A 20,650-nucleotide genomic window follows, 5' to 3' on the forward strand; every position below is an offset into this window, starting at 1 on the left:
CATATTTATTTTCTTACTCTTCTTATATTTATTGTTTGTTTACTTGCACTGCTGTAACTGGAGCCTCGTCGTCTCGTCTCTCTATATACTGGACTGTATGTAGCGGAGATGACAATAAAGTTTACTTTGACTTCAGCAGCGAGCAGGCGCACCGAGGGCTCTCGCGCTCACTTTTCGTGTATAGAATTTCGAAAAAACATCGGTGCAAATTATAAGTCTGTATTATGTCTGGTGTTTTCGTGTTTGTTGTTTTGTTTTTATTTTGTTTTATTTTGCGAGCTGGTTATTAGATGCTGCTCCAGCCAGCCAGTGAATCCCCCGCCAGCCCGCCCTCTCCTCCCTGTGCCGCAAGCAGCAGGCGCACCTCGCAAACGGAGGGCGCCCTTACTCCCAGCAAATGGGCGATAGAAAACCGATCGGTGCCTGTGCCATTCCCAGTATGCGCTGGCTGACTTCGGGGCAGCATGAGTATGTGCATTTTTTTGTAATTTTTTTTGCCGATGCCCGTGATGCCGCCCCCCACCACGATGCCGCCCCGGGCAACCGCCTGTGTCGCCCGTATCTAAAACCGCTACTGATAAAAATGGTATTAAAATTATAAAACATACTTTTAAAGTCATGTAGCAAAGAAAAAGTTTCTTAAAGAAAATGTATTTTGTCTATCTCTCTCTCTTTAGCGTGCTTCTCATTCATGTAGTTCTTCTTTTCAGGCTAAACTTAGTTTGAGTCAGATAAACGAAAAGGTTACACAATGCAGATTCAGAATACAATGTTCCATAAATCAGAATATTACAAAGACAACATATCAAATGTTTCTGATGCTTGTCTTTTACTTTTCATTCTTTCACTTCAATTTAGTTTTATTTATACAGCACCAAATCACAATAACAGTCACCTCAAGGCACTTTCTTTTGTAAGGTAGACCCTACAATCATACATACAGAGAAAAAAAACAACAATCATATGACTCCTGTGAGAAAGCATTTTGGCTACATTGGGAAGGAAAAACTTTTAACAAGAAGAATCCTTTGGCAGAACCAGGCTCAGGGAGGTGTGTGACAGAGGAGGATGTAGGCAGATGATCCATTGTGGAAACCCCTAAAGGCAGCAGACAGAATATAAATGGGACCTTCGTGGCAAGTTACTTATGCCACATAGCTTAAGATACCCCAATACCATCACAGTGAAATGGGGTACCATTTTAAGATTCTATATTATTGATGATAATGGCTAGGGCTTTTATTTGAGATTGGGTCTTCCACTTCCAAAGTTGGCAGACGTTTTGTGTGGGTTCACAAAAAGAAATGTCTTTTTTGAGAATAGGATGTAGAGCAAGTAAATTATCAAATGGCAAGAAAATCCATTTGATAATAATCAAATAAATTACAGAAACTTTGTTGAAGGTATTACCACTGATGGACTTCTGTGGTCGGAAGGACAGAAAAACCTCAGAGGAAAGCATTTCTCTACAATTTACACAAGCTAAAGGAATGAGTACACAAATAAGCTGGTGATGAAAAGCATCAGTCATACAACCTTCACAGGCAAACACCAGATATCCGTTCTTTATACTGAAGAACGGATTTCTGGTGTTTGGTTAGCATGCTTCGGCTTGCCAGGCTCTCTCAGAAGGTAACAAAATCCACCTCTCAGCACCTCGAAAGCTCACGGATTAAAATGTTACATGCTATTTCTGAAATCAACTAAAAACCTTATTGTGAAAATGACAATTCATGGTATCACAGAACTGTAACTGGGACTATTTCTTGGCAAGGTGCGGCATCTTTCCAGGATCTGCTGCCTTTGGAAAGAATCGTGCAGAGCCAGTATATATACTAAGCTAAGCTGAGCAATCTCTAGCTGTAATTTAAATTATTAATAGTGTTGTGGTTTGCACATTTGTCTAACAAGGAAAAGCTTCCCAGTCCAGTCCTGGTAGGAAACACAAATATCTTGAGGGTTTGCATCAAGAAAGGCATCGACCATAAAAATCTTCCAAATCCAGCATGCAGAGCTGTAGAGACCCCTTGTGAATAAGGGAGCAGTTGGATGTAGCTTTTAATAATAATTTAAAAACTGAAATAAAAGAAAAACACAAGACATTTCTGTGTGCAGTGATAGGTTGATGGCCATCCATAAAGCAGAAGAAACCTCAATGGATCCTGACATGAAAGTCCACCATAACAGTAACATTTGCAATCAGATTTTACTGATGCGTTTGGTATAGTATATGTGCATGAACTCTGTTAAAAGGCCATGCACTATGCCAAGTAGAAGTTAGAAATCTAGAAAGAAGAAGGATGTATTAGGTTCATTTGGGGAAGGACGTGGCTCCTTAAAAACTTAAAAATAGTTTAATCATTAAAGCACTGATGTCACTGCTGGAAGAGGAGGCTAGCCCTTTTACAAGGCGTCACTTAAGTAAGCTGTTTGTAGAGTGCACCATATGGTGTAATTTAAGCACTCCTAATAATATTCCAAGTAAGCTTGTGACAGAGGTCAGTCCAACTTGAGTCTAACTTTATTATATGAAATGCACAAGCACACAGATACGGTACATATAACTACTTCAGAGCATATTTTAATTTAAGGTGCAATCAAAGAACACTTTGTCTTCAGCTGGATTCATATTAAGAAATTCTAACTTAAAAAAACAGTGTGATCAAAAAATTGCGTTCTGACTCAGTGAAGTTCCTTCTTGAACCATATTTGGGAATGAAAAGTGAAATTCCATGTTTCTAAAGCAAGATTTATCGCACCGCTCAATCTCTGACCACTTCCTGATTCACAAAGCAGAGAACTTATCTATCCCCTCCTGTAAACGGTGGGCACACGAGAGGGTGTTGGCTTTCCTTTCAAAGCAAAATATATTTGCACACATCTCCTTTTACTAATCTTTGGTGTTTTAACCTGTTTACTGTTGCTTGCTGATAGTATTTATTTCAACACACTGTAAACAACAAACTTGTTGCTCTGGCATTAGCAGACTTACAGTTTGTGGAGTTTAAATAGCCACAACATAACTAAGTTTACAGCAGTATTTTACAGCTTTGAGCTTTTGAACTTGATTGTAGCATTGTCAGCTGCAGTCTTAGGATTGCTTAATGAATCACCGTTATATTCAAATGTATTTTTTATAATTTTTATATGTTATATATTACCATACCATATTATTTTGCAAACCAGGCTGAGAGACACTTCTGTGTATGGACTGCAATTGCTACCTAGCACTTGTAAAATAAAAACGAATGTAACTAGATGTTTTTCAGCTGTCTATTTGTTGTATTACTCAAACATGCATTTTCAAATGTATAAACATCTGTACCTCTTATATTTTCAACATTTAGTAACATTTCTGAATTACTAAACGACTTCAGTTGTTTGCCTTACATTTTTGTGTTTTTCTGCAGCATATTTTTCCTTACTTAAATCTATTTTACATATATTATACACACTGAGTTGCTCACATGGTAGCAACTCCGTGCATTAAGGCACACAGACGCAGTCAAGATGACCTGCTAAACTTTAAAATGAGCAAATAAAATAGTAAAAATAGTCGTTGACGCCCAATGGGCTGGTCCGAGTATTTCAGAGACTGCTGATCTATTGGGATTTCCCAACTCAGCCATCTCTAAGGTTTATAGAGAATAGTCTAAAAAGGAACACATCCAGTAAGTAGCAGTTCTCTGGGTGAAAGGCAACAGTAAGTCAAATAACCAAAGAATTTGGCATAAACAAGATGGAAGCATGGATTCATCCTCCTTTAATAAAACACCTAAATAAAAAGAACATTTTTATTTACATCTTTTTCCATTTCATTTCCAAACTTAGTCCAAACTACAGCTGCTGAAATGGTGCAAAGCCAAATTATACATATATGGCTGGATATTTTTATAACATTTTTGGTATGCTGTGGCAGGCTACATAAATGTTTAGGGTAAATCATACATAAGATCTCATTGTTTACCCTTGGCTGAAATGCTAAAAAGTGAGGTTAGTGGTATTACTTGCTTACCTTCTGCTCATCCAGCAGGTGGCATGCTTGCAGAGTTAGCTGAGTTCAGTTCACATGAAACCTAAGGACATTCAAAGTGTAGTTGACTTATTTGAATGCAGTTTCCATGAAAGTGTTATGTATGTATGTGTGTATATATGTACACACACACACACACACACACACACACACACACACACATGTACACACACACATATGTGTGTGTGTGTGTGTGTGTGTGTGTGTGTTTAATAATTAGTCATTAGTAGGTCAGACCTGTAGTAGTTCAGGCTTTGTGTAATTTGCATGTTCTCCTTCTACATGGGTTTCTTCTTTGTACTCTGGCCTCCTCCAACAGTACAAAGACATGCATGCTAGGTCAGCTGGGGATTCAAAACGGTCTGTAGGTGGAAATGGAAGTGTGTGAATATCACTTCTGGAACATGCATGCACCTGTATAAGCTAAATCACAGTCACTGTGGAGGTAATTCTAGCTGCTTTCTCTTAGTTTACATGTAACTTTACCTAATTTGTCCAGCAGGTGGCAGAGCTGTGACAAACTTAATTATGTTATAGTGTAGTTTTTCTCCAGTAATATTAAGAATATTCGCTTTAACAACCGCGGGCAATGTCTTTATGGAAGAACAATGTGATTTTTTTTTGGGGGGGGGGGGGTATTTTTAATTTTTTGCATTAGCTTAGAAACAGTTGGGATCACAATTATTTTTTCTCTGAACTTGTGTTTAAATGAATCATTATAATAACTTCCATGTAGATGACACAGAAATAACTGTAGTTTTAAAAAAATAGCTAAAATGCTAAAAAATAATAATAATAATAAAATAAATTTAAAAAGCATCTGTCTTTACATAAAATATATTATGCTTTGACCAAAAAAAATGTCCCAAACAAGGAAACGATTTACCTACAGTCCTCAAACCTAAAGTGAAAGAGCCAGGGTTCCTGTTTCACTGTAATTAATTAACCACTCACAATCACATTGCACAGCTTGTTGCAGTCCTCTAATGCAGCAAACCCATAATCCTATTAGTCATCACATTTCCTGTCCGACTTTTTATAATTCTGTCTGCTGCCAGTCACCTTGTTGCCAAGCTCTTGTGCAGCCACAGCAAATGCAGCATTGCCAGGATGTTTCCTCATTTCCAGATGAGGCCACAGTCATAAAACCTGTCTCCTTACACAAACATAATTCTAAGACTCTTTCACTTTCCATATTTGATGCAGATTAGTACAAGTTCTGAATCTAATTATCATTTTCAGCTGTTAATTTAGATATTATTTTTAAAAATAATGGGCTCCAGTGAACTTTCTCAGCTTGTAACGTGCAATGTAATAGCAGAGAAAAACAGAACCAGAAAAACTGCGCTTGGAAACCAGTTTGTTTAATTTGCTAAAATCAAAAACTCAGAACAAAATGTAAGTAGCATCGTGCTCTGATTGTACTTAATCTACTTAGAATCAGTACAATCGTAAAAGACTTAAGTATCAGAAGGGCTATAATACATTATTTGCAGTAAAGCTTTCGGGAGCGGCCTCCATTGGCTCATTTTACAGTGATTCTGCAGTTTTTCCTCTAGAGGGCACGCTTTCCCTTCATATGAATAGTATTTTACTGGGAAATTCAAGAAACACTTGATTTCCCTTCCTGTCACAAGACTGCCTATCTCACTCATTTGTGTGGTCAGTGAAAGTGAGTCATGATGGGAATCATCATGACTCACTTTCACTGACCACACAAATAGTGTGTGTGTGTGTGTGTGTGTGTGTGTGTGTGTGTGTGTGTGTGTGTGTGTGTGTGTGTGTGTGTGTGTGTGTGTGTGTGTGTGTGTGTGTGTGTTATTTGATTTTAATCCACCACCAGCATGAGTTCAAAGCGATTGTGAGTTCAGATTAGATGGCATTATGAATTTAAGAGGACACACTGAACTCGACACAGACAGACTACAAGACGGTCAGACATACAGATTAACCGTGACCGCACACACACACATAAATGACTGGGGACACAGATAGTATGTGCTACTTAAATTACCATGTAGTTTAATCTACTCATACAGTTTTTTGTTTGATGCCTATCCTATAGTTCAGTCCATCTTCATTTCAATATACTTTAATAAGGATTTCTATATTTATCAAGAAGCATAGATTTATATTTAACAATATCATCTAGCCCAGATTATACCTACAGAATATAGACCTGCAAGAAGTTAAAGGAAGAACCTAGACATCTGACGGTTGAGATGGTTGAGATCTGTAATGAGGGGCATTTTGCTGGCATGTTTTGGATCCAGATGTCTCCTTATAAAAATAGTCATTTGTTAATCTTTAACTTATTAGCAAATATTTGTATTATGATGGAAACAATATCTTCCAGGGTGCCACTGACTGCCCTGAGGGCAGGCAGAGAAGGGATTAGCTACTGAATGGTTTGGATATGATACAATGTTAAATGCTATGGCGTGCACAGTCATCAAGACTTTTACCCAGAAATGACAGTGATGGGAGATTATGGCCAACATGTTAGACAGCCCTCTCCACGTGCTTAGTCAAACCACTAAATCAGGGGATGGAAAAATCAACCATTCCAGAAACATGAAGCTGTTTGGGCGGCATGTGCTGGCAGAACACATTATTAGTAACCTGTAATTTGTTTTGTTTTTTAACTGTGTAAACTCTTTATACTGCAGCATAACACTTTTTGTTAACAGTTAAGATTTAAGACATTTTCACTCTCTTGCCAAAAGTTAAAGGAAACTCATACCACAATAATAATCATGTCACAATAATGTTTATACCTTTAAGTGTGCAGCTAGAGCTAGCGTCCAATTGCGAAGCATTTCAAATGTCATTTATGGAGTTTGTCATAAAGGTCAAGTCTATTTAATTTACACTATGCACGTCATAAGTATATAATGCAACACCTGAACTTTGTTTAGGGGTTAAAAAACTGTTAAAGCTACTTTAAAAACTATAAAACAGGCCAGGAGCCAGTTAGCCAAGTTAGCTATCTCTCGTGTAAGCATTAGTCATAAGCTAAGAGGAGCCACTGGCTGTAACTAAATATTTAGGCTACTATGTTCATATATATGTAATAAGCAATTTACTTTTTCAAAGAATTACTCCTCTTACAGCTCAAATCCTCACTGTATAACCAACAGGTCTCAATTAGCACGTCTAGCTTAGCTAACAAAATATAGTAAGGAAAGCATTTACATTGTGGTAGGAACTGCATCGTATTCAACATTTTGAATTTGTGGTGTGAAAAGACAAGAACAACATGTCAGAGAAACAGAAGTGTGCCCAGGTGATATGTGTCAGTCAGCAACCATGATGACACATAAAACACGATGACAGCAGTGTTACCGGTGCATCACAGCAAGGCTAGCATTTAGGTCAGCTGCTCTGAGGGAAATTCACAAGCCTTTTGCTCGTCATGTGGTTATGATGATAGTGATAGTGTTATCTATCACTATGCAACTGAAAAATATCAATACATTCAGATACAGAGGCAACAAATATATACACTTGCACTTGTTGCTAATTTTTTATAGGTAAAAGTACTCCAATAATTAACCTTGATTTAACAAACTGAAATAGAAATGATTGCTGGTTATATTCACATTAGACAAACACTGGTCAGCAAGCATGTGTATGAACCTGTTCGCTGGTCATTCAACACACCAGCCATGCAATCACTTCATATTTCACACTGACTATAATGGACCAAATTATAAAGAGAAATAGCACAGGTTTAGAGTAAATGACAGCTTCCAAGATTTGTTTTATCTTCATAATTCATACTTGTGTAATTCTGAAAACAGCAAAACAAAAAGTGAAATGAAACCATTGCAGTGCATTATCCAGTCAACTATGTGACACCAAGCAAAGCAGATGATACACTGAAATTACCAAATTGACCATCATTATTATCATTATTATTAGTTAGAATTATGTGTACATTTCCATTAGCCTTAGATTGCATTCTCCTTGGTGATGTTTTGGGTTGTCAAGAGCATTTCATGCATGAATCAACTCATCTTTGTATTAAATGTCACTTATTGTCTCTGTAAGATAAAGTGAAAAGATACAACAAAAAACACTGAAGCGTTTTCCCAGCACCACATTTGTTTAGTGTGAATGTGTCCTTCACTGTCTACTCTGTAACTCTCTCGGCCATGTCTTGCACAATCTGTTGCCTGCAAATTGAGGCTTTTTCATCTTATGTAACATAACATCGAAGTCGACTTTGTGTTCATTTGAGACACTGTAGTACAGCCTGCTAATACCTGACCTTCAGCAGCTCTGATATTAAGAATTACATCAGTTTTACATTTTATCACAATTGACTATTGTTACTATTTCTAACTACTGGATTGAAGTCTCGGGACAGAAACTGTCTTTCTGGCAAAACTTCAAATAATGCTGTGTCGTTGACCGCACCTCAGCCAGTTATGTAGGAAATCAAGGTGTTGCCTTTGACAAGTGACATTCAGAAACCTTGCACATGTCATCATGTTTATCCCAGGTATGCATCTGTGCGCAGAGAAGAAACTGGATCTTTGAGATGCAGTATCACCATCGATATTCTCAGAATATTTGAACAATTGAGTTCAAGAGCAGATCATATATGTTAATACAGTATGCCTCTTAGAATTTTGCAATGCTTGCAACAACAAAAAAATTACTTTTTTAGTTTTAAGTCAGTGTACTAATTTTTAACTTTGTTAAGTAGATCAAGACTTGAAACCAAATGTTTAGTTTACATGTTGGTCTGTGCTATGTTTGATGTACTTAATTCCCCATATAGGGATCGAGGTTATCTTAGTGGGCCATGTAACCTGACTGTTAAGAGGATATTCAGCAGCTAAGAGCGTATACTGTCATGATATGTTCCTTAATACAGATGCTCTCACAAAATCCATCAAAGTGCATGTCTCAGACTTAGGCTCCAAAGTCTGAGACATGCAGCAATCATTTAGGTCAGTAAATTAACCACCTAATTAACCCCCTGAGGCCTAAGTCGTCATCGGTGACAACCCCAACCTGAAACCTCAACTTGTTTCTCCAAGAATTATCCACGTCTTGTAAATAAAAGGATGAAAAAAACACTTGAAACATGAGACACAATGAAAAAGTTTGCTTTTCTCTAAAATATCAGGTCAGGGTTACCAGCCATGATGACTTTGAGCTCACAGGGTTAACTGAATAGAGGATAAATCAGAAGATAGATTTGTAAAGAAATGGATGTATCTGTATCGTTAAAAACTCCATTCAGATTTTCCACTTCCAAGGATCAGTATAAAGCAGTGTAAAAGACAATTAGAACTGTCCTCCAGGTGAGGACAGAGGATCAGGGAGTTTTAGTTTCCTGGACTTAATCCACCTGCTGTGACGCTGAGGGAGTCGGGCATCTACCCACAGCTTAACAAATGTTGCCGCTCCTGTTAGCATTGGGTCATTTGGTTGTTGGCCAGTCTTTTGAATTGATTTTAACAATTTAATTTGTTTTTTACTTTTATCTATAGACCCATTGTAGGTAACTGAAGAAGGTGACAGTGGATCTTTGACCACCCTGAGGTTATATTGCTACTACTACTAAAATCAACATCATTGGTGATGACCCCTAACCAGACCCTAACAATAATACTGGGCAATCACAACATGTAACTTCTGTTTTTAATAAAAATTGGTTTCCATAATCTTGGAAATGACAGAAGAATGACTAAAAGTATTAAGGTCAGGGGTAAGGTTAGGGTGACCAGCGATGATTGCTTGGCCTTCGGAGGGTTAAAACATGCGTACAAAGGATGTGAGCGTTATACATTAGCATGTGCTTATAGGATATGTTTTTAGAGTTTTGACATTATCAAAAGCACTTGAACACATAGATAGGCTTGACAATGAGAAAAATGTTTTACCTTTCATACATGATTGCAAAATCAATTGAACTCAACTTGAAACCACTCATATCTGACACCTCATATTTCCTCAACAAGAAAAGCGATAACTGGCTGTACACACTACGAGGTTACTGAGGGTGAGCCGAAATTTCTAAAGCCGTTACGTTTGTGGAAGGGAATTGTTCAACACTGGAAACAATGAAACTAAAAATATCCAAACCGGTTGTGAAACGTACTGCACAGTGACAATCATCACTTATTTCAGCATCATCAAAGGAACCTGATTCCTCAATACAGCACAGCATTCCTGTGAATGCTTCCTCAAATATAACAATATATCGTTCCCAAGCACAATGCAATTTTGCAATGAATCTGAATAATTTGAAGATTTTTAGTGCTCTGACGCAAAGAGCCTAGCAAACTGGAGTTCAGGTTAGGTATCACGTATTGTGGTGTCAAGTATGAGCAATGAAACTGAACAAATCACGGAGTGTTTGAGACACACAGTTCTCACAGTAATGCCTTCCTGACCTTGATGCTCAGACTCAGACGTTTCCCATTGCCAGACTTTATCCTAAGTGCTTTCTAAATATCATGCGCACACACACACACACACACACACCAGTGGATGCATCAGGGACTATTTGGGGTTTCCTATTTTACCCAAGGACACTTCAAACAAGTGACCTCTGCTACACAATCTCCTACGTTCTGAGCCACAGCCAGCCTAGATGCAAACATTTAAAATACAGTTCTTGTAAATTTAGGGAGTAATCTCATTTCTTTTCAAAATAACCTATGTTTGTTTCTTCTTCCTTTAAAACTGCCATCCATCACTTCCTTTTTCTACTGTATCCTATTATGTACCATTAAGAGCTGGTATATATTTTTAGATACTAAAACTGACTCCCTAGGTTTAGGCGAATTAGATGGTAAATGTAGGGAAATTCCATAAGTCACAGGCTGAATTATGAAGTGCTACTGTGTTTCGAAACTGTTGAAACTCTGGCAAACGCTTAAGAATCACCTTATCTCATATTAGCTTTTTACACTAGTTCTCCTCAGTGATTAGTCAATGTGTGCAAAAAGGACATGAGAGGTAACCGAAAAAGTCTGTGTTTTTTTGCTTTTACTTTCTATATTGTTGTAAACCATTTATGCAATCTCAGTTTTATGAATCACAGAAGACAAGTTTCCAGCATGCAAGGATGCGTAACTTGTATTTTCTTTATAAGAAAAGGAGACTTTCAAGTTGGTTCCATTTTTAGTAGGTGCTAAAGTAAATTGTGAAAGTGACACATTTCTAATTTTGAAATATTTCCTTTGACCTGTTCTTAACCAGGAAATAGCTGAAGAAATGGCTGTAAAATCTTTGCACAAGAACTTGACCTGTATGAAGGCTATCCTTTTTTCTAAAAAAAAAAAAAAAAAAAATCAAAAAGTATCAAACCTGTAGCGGTTTTGGGCTCTAAAAATTTTTATTTTAATTATTCAGGTTTATTTATTTGCTTGTCATTCTGGAGTAGGAGTACCTCTGATGCCCTTGTCACTCAATAAACCTGAAGAAATGGTATTTCAACAACTTTCAAAAAATATATACATGTATTACACTCAAGACCATAAGAGTTAAAGGTACCTTTTGTTATTACCTGGTGTAAATCTTAATAAACCTTCACCATTAGAGGGCAGTGTTTTAACAGAAAATTTTAATGAATTTGTAAGAACATCCTAGGTTCGCATCTCCTTGTCACCTGGGACAGTTTTGTGTGGATACTGCGTGTCCTCCCACAGTCAATGCTCTGAGACCCCCTCAGTTTAGCTGTATCATGGTAATCACATGCTGTGTTTATATTTTTTCTGAAACACATCCCAACAAAATGCTAACTCAGTATTTTACCTGTCAGAGGTATCAGATATTTAAGACTTTTGATTCAAGGCTAACACTGCAGCTTACTTAACAATTAATTTTACGAGTCTACAAAAAGCATTGTAAATCCAGCTTTATGCTTATTGTCCACTCCCCACAAGCCACCTCAAGTTATGAAAACCTACTCCGATGTTCACTCTTGGTTTGTTCCTGTTTTTATCTGCTCCTGTTTTACTTTCCTTTGTTTGTTTTTTTGTAACTGTGTTGCTACTCCCGTTGTTACCTGTCCTATTTATTACTGACTCACCCTACCAAGATAATGTCAGTGTTTCTTCTTATTCACTATCGTTCTTATTTTTCACTCAAACTTGCAGACTATTGGTGTGTTTCACATTAAGTCAGAAGACGGAATTTCCCAGTTGGAATTTTGATCAATTTTCACTGTTAAATAGGATTTCCTACTCAGAAAGTTGGAGCAGCTCCACCAACCCCGGGTTAGCAATCCAAGATGGCGGCAATGAATGTGATAAAACTGTAAAACGTTTAATCTGTCCTGCTACTGTTGAATATTCGTGACTCTCCAAAGAAGCCATACGCAGAGCATTTACATGCTAGAAAGCGTAAAAAGAATTGCACTCTATTGCTAGGGAATGGCTCGGGCTTCCCTGTCCTATACTTATGTGTCGCAGCAGTGTTAGTGAAGTAACCCCTCAACTTAAGATACTCTCAGCATAAACATCCTCCGCACTTACATAAGGTCATTAACTAAAATCCTGAAGTGTAAACAGCGTGTTGCTGTTGGTACACAAAACAAGCAGGTGGCACAATTGGCTCCCTGACCATGGGTTCTTGGGACTTGTGACATAAGGCATCTCACTGCTCTCATTGTGTTCACTTTCCTCTGTTATTTGTTTGTATATGTAATGCAGTTTCGTTTGTTGTTGAACCCATTATGCTTTGAAAATGTGACCTAAACACAGTTCATAACAGTTGTTCTCACTTCCACTGTAATTTTCCTACACTATCTGGTTCGTCATGTAATTCGTGGACTTGGCCTGCCTCTGTGCTTTGTTACAAGTTTGTCCACATATACACAGACCCAAACATGAACACAATAGCTGGGGGCCGAGCAGAATGAATGAGCTCTTAGTGTACTGAGGATACGTCACCTTGTCCGGCTGGGTCATAGAGGCAAATCCAATTCATTCCAGTACTTTTCCTCTCACTAAGTACACAGTGAGTCCTGTCTAAACATAAGCTGCTGCCCAGTTTATTCTACATACTCAAGCTGGAAAATCTGAGGATCCTTATTGATGAAATGGTACTTTTCTGTGTTTCTTGAAATAATTACATCACCACCATTTGTGACCAATGCCAACTGCAATATCTTTGTTTTGCCCTAAGAGATAGTATCATTGCACACACACATTCACTGTTTGTGCGGACATATTTTAGAATGATAATCAAGTAAAATAAAGATTATGAAAAGGTTATCAAAGGTCATATATTTTTTTATTTATTTTTTTTTTTAAAAAAGCCTTGTTTAAATATTCACTGGCACACACTGGAATGTTTGCCATTGTGATATCAACTGTACTTTTAGCTATGCAAACATTTTCTAGACACCAAAATAATCTCACACCTCACTGAATGCTTTGACCAAACTGTGCCCAAGCAGCTGTGGATTTCTCGCTCTAAGCCCAAGTACTGAACTGCTGGATTCCAATATTAGTTTAAAAACAAGCCAGACTTGGCTTACAGGAGCCAAGTGTCCATGCCATATGTCTATATATCCAAACAGATTAAATTAAAAATATATATATTTTTGAAAGATGTTGTCATTTTGCGCAGCGGTTTCCATAAAAAGAGGAAGGATATGTCATCCAAAAAATTGAAATCATGTTGGGTTTTTTTTTATCATTTTAGTTACTTGAAACTAGTGATATATCTCCTTTATACAGCATTTAAACTATGTGTATGACTATTGGACAGTTAGAGCAGCGGTTCCCAACCCCAGGGTCACAGTCCGTGAGTCGTTTGGTACCGGGCCGCGAGAGGCTCAGGTGTGAAATTTATGGTTTTCATTGTTTTTATCGTTAGCTCGGTTTCCCTGGGGTTTTTTCCCATGTTGTAGTTGTTTGTCTTATTTTGAAAGAAATATTTACCATAGTTACCAGAGAGCATTAAGGGGCAGAGAGGAGGATGTTACTCTCAATGCTGTTTCAGGAGGATTCTGCTAATAAAGTTACACAATTACACAGTGAATTCGCGTTTATTATTATATTTACAAAATACCACAGTTTTTGTCTTGGTCGTATCATTTTATTTTGTATTTTCAGACCGGTCCGTGAAAATATTGTCTGATATTAAGCCGGTCAGTGAAAAAAAAAAGGTTGAGATACAGAACAGAAGGAAGACCTGAATGAGCGCTTAGTGTTAGAGTGTTAGAGATACAACGTAACAAAGTTGTTGTTAAGCACTTTGTGATCTTTATCTAGAAAGGTGCTATATTAAAAAAAAAGATTTACTTTTAGATTAATACAGAGATTGAAGGGAAGACAGGACCACTTATGTTGCCACTTAATGAGACACAGCTGGAGGTAATTATGACAAAGACAGGGGAGAAATAAAACTGAAGAAGCACCGGGGCTAACACAGAGAGACAGACAACCACTAAATTGAGTGCTAAATTAAGTCACTGATTTCAGTTGACAATAGTGATAAAGACAGTGACTCGACAATCTAATGCTACTAGAGTTAGGAAACAGAGACTGCATCCACTTTGTTTCGTAAGTCTTTTTTATGTGTTTTTTATGCAATACTAAAATGAAAACATGACTTTAGTGCATCAAGCTGTACTCGGACATTTTCACTCAGACAGGTTCACATTTATGATGAACCCTCATGGTGAAGCTGTTGTTTCTTCACTTTGTGTGTGTTCTCATGTCAGGATTGTGTTTAGACACGCCAGATTTAAGTTGCACTCGCCCAAAGGAACCAGCAATGAAGAATTCTGAAGAAATTAGCAGTGCTATAAAATAGCGATGAATGTGCTTAGTCAAGTGCTTCTTTACATTACTGCCAAACCACAAAACATGATCACACATGCATGCCTCTTTGTATTGAGCTGGTCTCAGCAGTCTAATTAAAATGATTTTTGTTCATGCAGCTTCACAAATTATAGTGGTAGTCTTGTTATTCACAGCTGAGTTTTGCAACCGGAGTGTTTGCAAAGCTTTTCAATTTCTTGACAGCAACACATCCCAAAGGGTTTGGGTCCAGGTCATGTTTAGCACTGTGTAAGCATCCCCTCTTCTTTTAGCAACATTATGTACATGTCTGGGAACGGAGGACACCAGCTGTTGGGAAAGGAATGTTGTCCTGTTCTTGTCTGATACAGGAATCTAGCTGTTTAACGGCAGGCCATTTCAGCATTTTTAGTAGTAAAAATATTTATAAATAGTTTACCAAATTTTAGAATTGTCTTGTTGAAATATGCAAGATGTTCCCTAAAAATATATTGTCTGGATGGGAGCAGACAAGTTGCTCTAAAACCTGTGTATACCTTTCAGCACTGATGATGTCATTCCAAGTGTGCATTAAAACATCCCCACACCATGACAGAGGCAAGTTTTTGAGCTGAGTGCTGAATGCTTTACACTTTGACTCAACTTTTCAGGAATGAGTCAGTATAAAGGTCCTCTGCAGGTTTAACATAGCACATTTGTTCCTTTTCCCCTCAGCATCCAAATGATAATCATGACTGGGAGACTCTAATTATTATGAAAGCTTATATATTTGTATACACCTAATAACATATAAAAATACAAGAAAAATAAATATTTACGGTTCTCTTTGGAGAAAGAGATAATTAAATTTAATGGATTAAGGACCATGGAAATTCTTAATTCTTAAAATTAACATAATGACAGAATATACTAATTCCATGTTTTGGCGGTATATGTGCAAACACATCCACAGACTGTTCACGGTGTGTAAGTATTTTGTGGACTGATTTGGGAGGAGTATGACTAAATTCTGAATAAATTCTGAATATGACTAAAACCAGATGTGTGGTGGAAGAGTACAAGTACCTGGGTGTCTGCATCAACAAGAGGCTGAACATGAAGACCAACACAGGCTGTATACAGTAAGTGGATGAGCAGACTCTGTTACTTAAGGATGTAGAAATTCTTCAATATTTATTAGTAGTAGTAGTAGTAGCATGGGATAGATTAATCAATGCATAAATAAAGTATTTCTCATTGGTAGTTTACACATTTGTCTAACAAGTGAAAGTTCCCCTATTTGATCTCAGGAGGAGACATTAATGCGTTTAGGTCATGAAGGGCATGCAGCATGAAAGTCTGCCAACTCAAACATGCGGAGCTACTCACAGCGTTGAGACTTTATAACCATCAGGCTTAACTTTTATTGCATTTTTGAAGCTGTTTTTTGGTTTTTTGCTATTTTCACTGCCTTTGGCATTGTGAACCTAATAAACCTAATCCTCTGTGTTTACGTGTGATTTCTTTACAATTTCCACACTTAGAATTACTGCCAACAAAAATGTTTCTGAATGACCTCACAATACTTTGCTAGGAAATGGACAGTATTGTTTCTAGGCATCGGGCTGTTCTCACTGTGTCACTGTTTGACTAGAGCTCCAGCATTAGTTTGTAATTTGAAAACGTAGGGTGAAGGCAGAGTAATGCATACATAGCCAGACAAAGTGTCTACAGTGATCAGTCGGACTAATGAACTCAAGATGTCTCAACCTCAGAATCTTGGCAATGTTACATCAGCAGCTCCACCCTGTGAGATTAAAATAAGCCAGTTAGTTTATTTCTGCTGCTAAGCAATGACTATGAGAAGGTGCATGTTGGTGCTTTCTTTTCTTCCTCTCCTTGACCAAATAAGTGGTTTGGTCAACCTGTTGGGTGTCGAACTATGTAAAGCTCAAGTGCTGCTTTGACTTCCCATAAGTGACATTACCCCGCCTTGCTTTTCTCTCTCTCTTTCCTGAGACTACGTGAGCCTCAGCACATCACTCTCTAGCATCCAATATTAATGTAGAGTGGAAAGGAGAAAGAGGTGGGGGAGGATGCGGAGATAAACTGAAGGAGGGGCGTGCTCAGGTGAATGTGACCTCGCTTCCCTCACCAAGTAGTCATCCTTAAAACTTTTCCCTTGATTGCTTTTTTCCTTCACACCTTGCCTCTCCTCCTTTTCACACCATCTCTTCTCTCCTCTGTTTTCCCCTTTGTTTGCTTTTTCTCTCCTTTTCAGGCTTCACCATCTGGCTTCTCCTAACTCTTTCCCTCTGCTTTTTCTGATAGCTTTCTTTATCACTCATCCCACTTTCTACTGTCTATCCTAATGCTGTCATGTCTGCACACCTGGATGATCCTTTTACTCATCAAATTGCGAGCCATTAACTTAGATGATAGTTACATAGATCCAGTACACTGATATGAGGAAGTAATCTTCTGTTGTCTAATAATGTCAGAAGAACTCTTGGGTGATAAAGCCTGTTCAGTATCACTTCCTTATTCCGGCTTTCTTTTTCATTAAAGCAACTCAAGTGTTTGCATTCAGAGTGTACTGTAAATACTTTTTGATCAGGTTTAGTTCAATTTAGTTTTATTTATATAGTGTCAAATCCCAACAGCAGTCGCCTCAAGGTGCTTGAAGTTAAATACTCCAACAATAATACAGAGAATACCCAAACAATCAGATAACTTCCCATGAGCAGTCATTTGTTGGCAGTGGGAAGTAGAAACTCCCTTTTAAGATAAGAGATAAGATAAGATAAGAATTTATTGATCCCACAACGGGGAAATTTTTGCGTCACCTCAGCTCAGGTACAGATATCAGAAGGAAATACAAAAATACAAATAAGTACAATTAATGAAAAAAAGTAAGATAATACACTATATACAATAACAGGAAGAAACCTCCAGCAGAACAAAGCTCACCAATCAGTAATCATTAACTATCTAAAGATATAATCGGAACTCAGTTGTGTGCTTTTTGGTTTCATATGTAGCTATTTTTGACTTAGTTTATTTAAAAAATTTACATTTTCATTTTCTATTATAGTCAGTCAGACGTCAACTTCTCTATATTTAAATCCCTACTTGCATAATTATGCTCTTCATTCCGTGAAGACAACATCCTAATTTCATTTCCAGTCAGGTATGCTTGCTGCATCCCACCACTCTCACTGTACTTCCTGTTGTTGATGTACACTAGTAAATAGAGGCATTATGACAGAAACAAAAACAACTTCCTAATGTGTATTTCGGACTAGTGTATCCTTCTGCAGAACCTTCACTATATTGTTACATTATAAGTCATCAATTCAAAGAAATCTCAAAAAACACAAGTCAAGCAAAGTCAATTTATTAAAAAGCAGGTGATGGCCAAAGTCCTGTTTAATTAAAAGAAGAAATCAGCAATTAAAAAATAAAAGCATCAATGTGTTTAAATGTCAAGGAATAAAACAGAGTTTTCAAACAGGTCTTGAAGATGTTTAGTGTTAGTGAGGTCCTACCTGCCCGGGGCAAGCTGTTCCAAACTTTAGGGGCAACTAAAGCAAAGGCCTTTGTGACCTCCTTAATGGAAGAATCTGCTCAATTCAGTTCAGTTTAATTCAATTGTATTTATATGGTTCCAAAAATACCAAAAATACAGTCGTGGATATGTTTGTATTTAACATACCTAATAAATATTACCCTCTCATTTTTTTTACCTTTTTTTTCTTTAAAGTAGAGATCAACTTACAGTGGTGTACCGGTCATGACCACCATCAACATACTGATTTTCTATCACTGTTTGCCTTACTGGGAGCTCCCACTAAACAATGTCTCATCAGGGCCTGCTTTTCTTTACATTCATTGACATAATTCCATCTTTACCCAATTTAATCATCCCAGCTCAGGGTCTAACTTAAACCATATCTCTGACCTTATGGTTATGATTTTCTAATCAAAGCGTGGTCATTGAGGTATATAATAGAATAAAAGATACATGAAATTTTTGAAAACCAAAATAATAATCCTGAGACCATTAGTAGTTTGGAGATCAAATTCACCTTCTTATTCAGAAAGAAACACAAATAATGCAACATAGAGAATAGAGTGTCATCCACATTTACTGGAAACAAAAGTAAATTGAGGATGTGCAGTGTAGGGTAAGTCTTAAATTAAAGATTGTCTTACATTGTGTGACAAGAGTGTGACAGAACAACCTTTTTTTAAAAACTGGTGACTTAAAACAAAACCAAAATTCCTTTTGCCATGTTTTATGTTACTGGAAATGAAAAGAGAACATTTCTTGAGTAATAGAAGTTACCGTAAGTATTCTAAAAGCATTGAATATGGTTGGGGGGGGGAAAGGTGCTGCTTTTGTGTCACATTGTATCCACCAGTGCCATGTGACACAGACGAAACATTAGGATGACTCACTACAGTAAAAAAAAACGTTTTGTGAGGCCGATGCAACTTTGCAGAGCAGCACGTAAAAGGACTATTATTCCACCATCAGTGTAATCAGGGATAACACATGCTCTATTTAATCTACTCAGCTCCATTCAAGGCCTGCTGAAAGACTTATCCTCTCCATTCAGCGCAAAATCTCCATGTCAATGGCTTCTCTACAAAGAGAGAGGGATGAGTTTTCACTCCCCTGCACAAATAATGCAGGTAATGCATTCTTTACTGGACAGAAACAGAAAACACAAATTCAACTTTAGCCTGAGGGTGGGTGTGTATGATAAAATACTGGCTAATTCTTACCATTAAACAGATATCTGTGTTAATACACATCAAACTATCAACTAATAAAACTTGATTTAGACCTCTGTGGGAAATCTTACGTCGTAAGTGGAAACTGAACCCTACACCACAAGCTTCCACATTCAAGCCATTGTGGGCTGCATTGACCTGACATATAGTTACATTTCTCAGGAGGTCCACATCAGGTTACATAGAAGGTTACAGCGTAGGGTTAAAAGAGTTTCCATTTACGAGATAAGTTAAGCTGAAGCATAATTCACGCTTAAGCATTCCCGTGCCTTTCTGCAAGGACTTTTATATAATAATGGATTGCATTTATCCATTTATCCAACCCACTGAACCACGGTCGACCAACATCCTCTGTTCTTTGTAAAAAGTAGTGCGTTTATTTGTTTGTTGAAGCCTGAGTATTCTAAAAACTTAGTTTGGCCCATTTAGAGGTAAAGAGTGGCAGGGTCTGTGGAGCACAGGGCCAGAGTTTGTTGTAAGATGCATTTTGCTGGTAGAGCCGGTAAACTTCCACTCTCAAGCCCAACCAAATCCCAGACACTGATGTACCCCCGCAAGAATTTGATTGCTGATGACCAGCAGTCATAAAAGCATAAAAGTTTATTTACTGACAGTGTTGCAATGCACGCACAAAGGTGTGTCTGCGCTGTCAAATGACAGAATAAATTTTTCCACCTCTTAAACATCAGTGCTGTAATCCTATCTTAAAAAGGTTCTGGTTCGATCTCAAATATGTTTATGAGAGGAGCAGCAAGAGGAGATAGGGCTAAGGTCCAATAGTCAAGTAGTCAGTCTATGTAATAGTCCAGTAATAATATACAATACTATGAGAAAGATTTGAACCACTTTTTGCTTTTTTGCCTCCAAGAGGCAAAGAGACTTTGTTGTGTCTGTTAAACTGAAGGACTCTTGAGAACTATTCCAGAAGGCTACTTGTCCTAGAGAAATCAGACTGTTTAAGAATCAACGTGGCCATAGCACAGACTGACATTCAAGCTGATTAGAGCTTAAACTGTTTTGCCTTATATACTTTTTTTCCATGTATGTTTAACATGTTTCA

This window comes from Neolamprologus multifasciatus, chromosome 17 (genome assembly GCF_963576455.1).
Source record: "Neolamprologus multifasciatus chromosome 17, fNeoMul1.2, whole genome shotgun sequence".
In the NCBI taxonomy this organism is placed as follows: Eukaryota; Metazoa; Chordata; class Actinopteri; order Cichliformes; family Cichlidae; genus Neolamprologus; species Neolamprologus multifasciatus.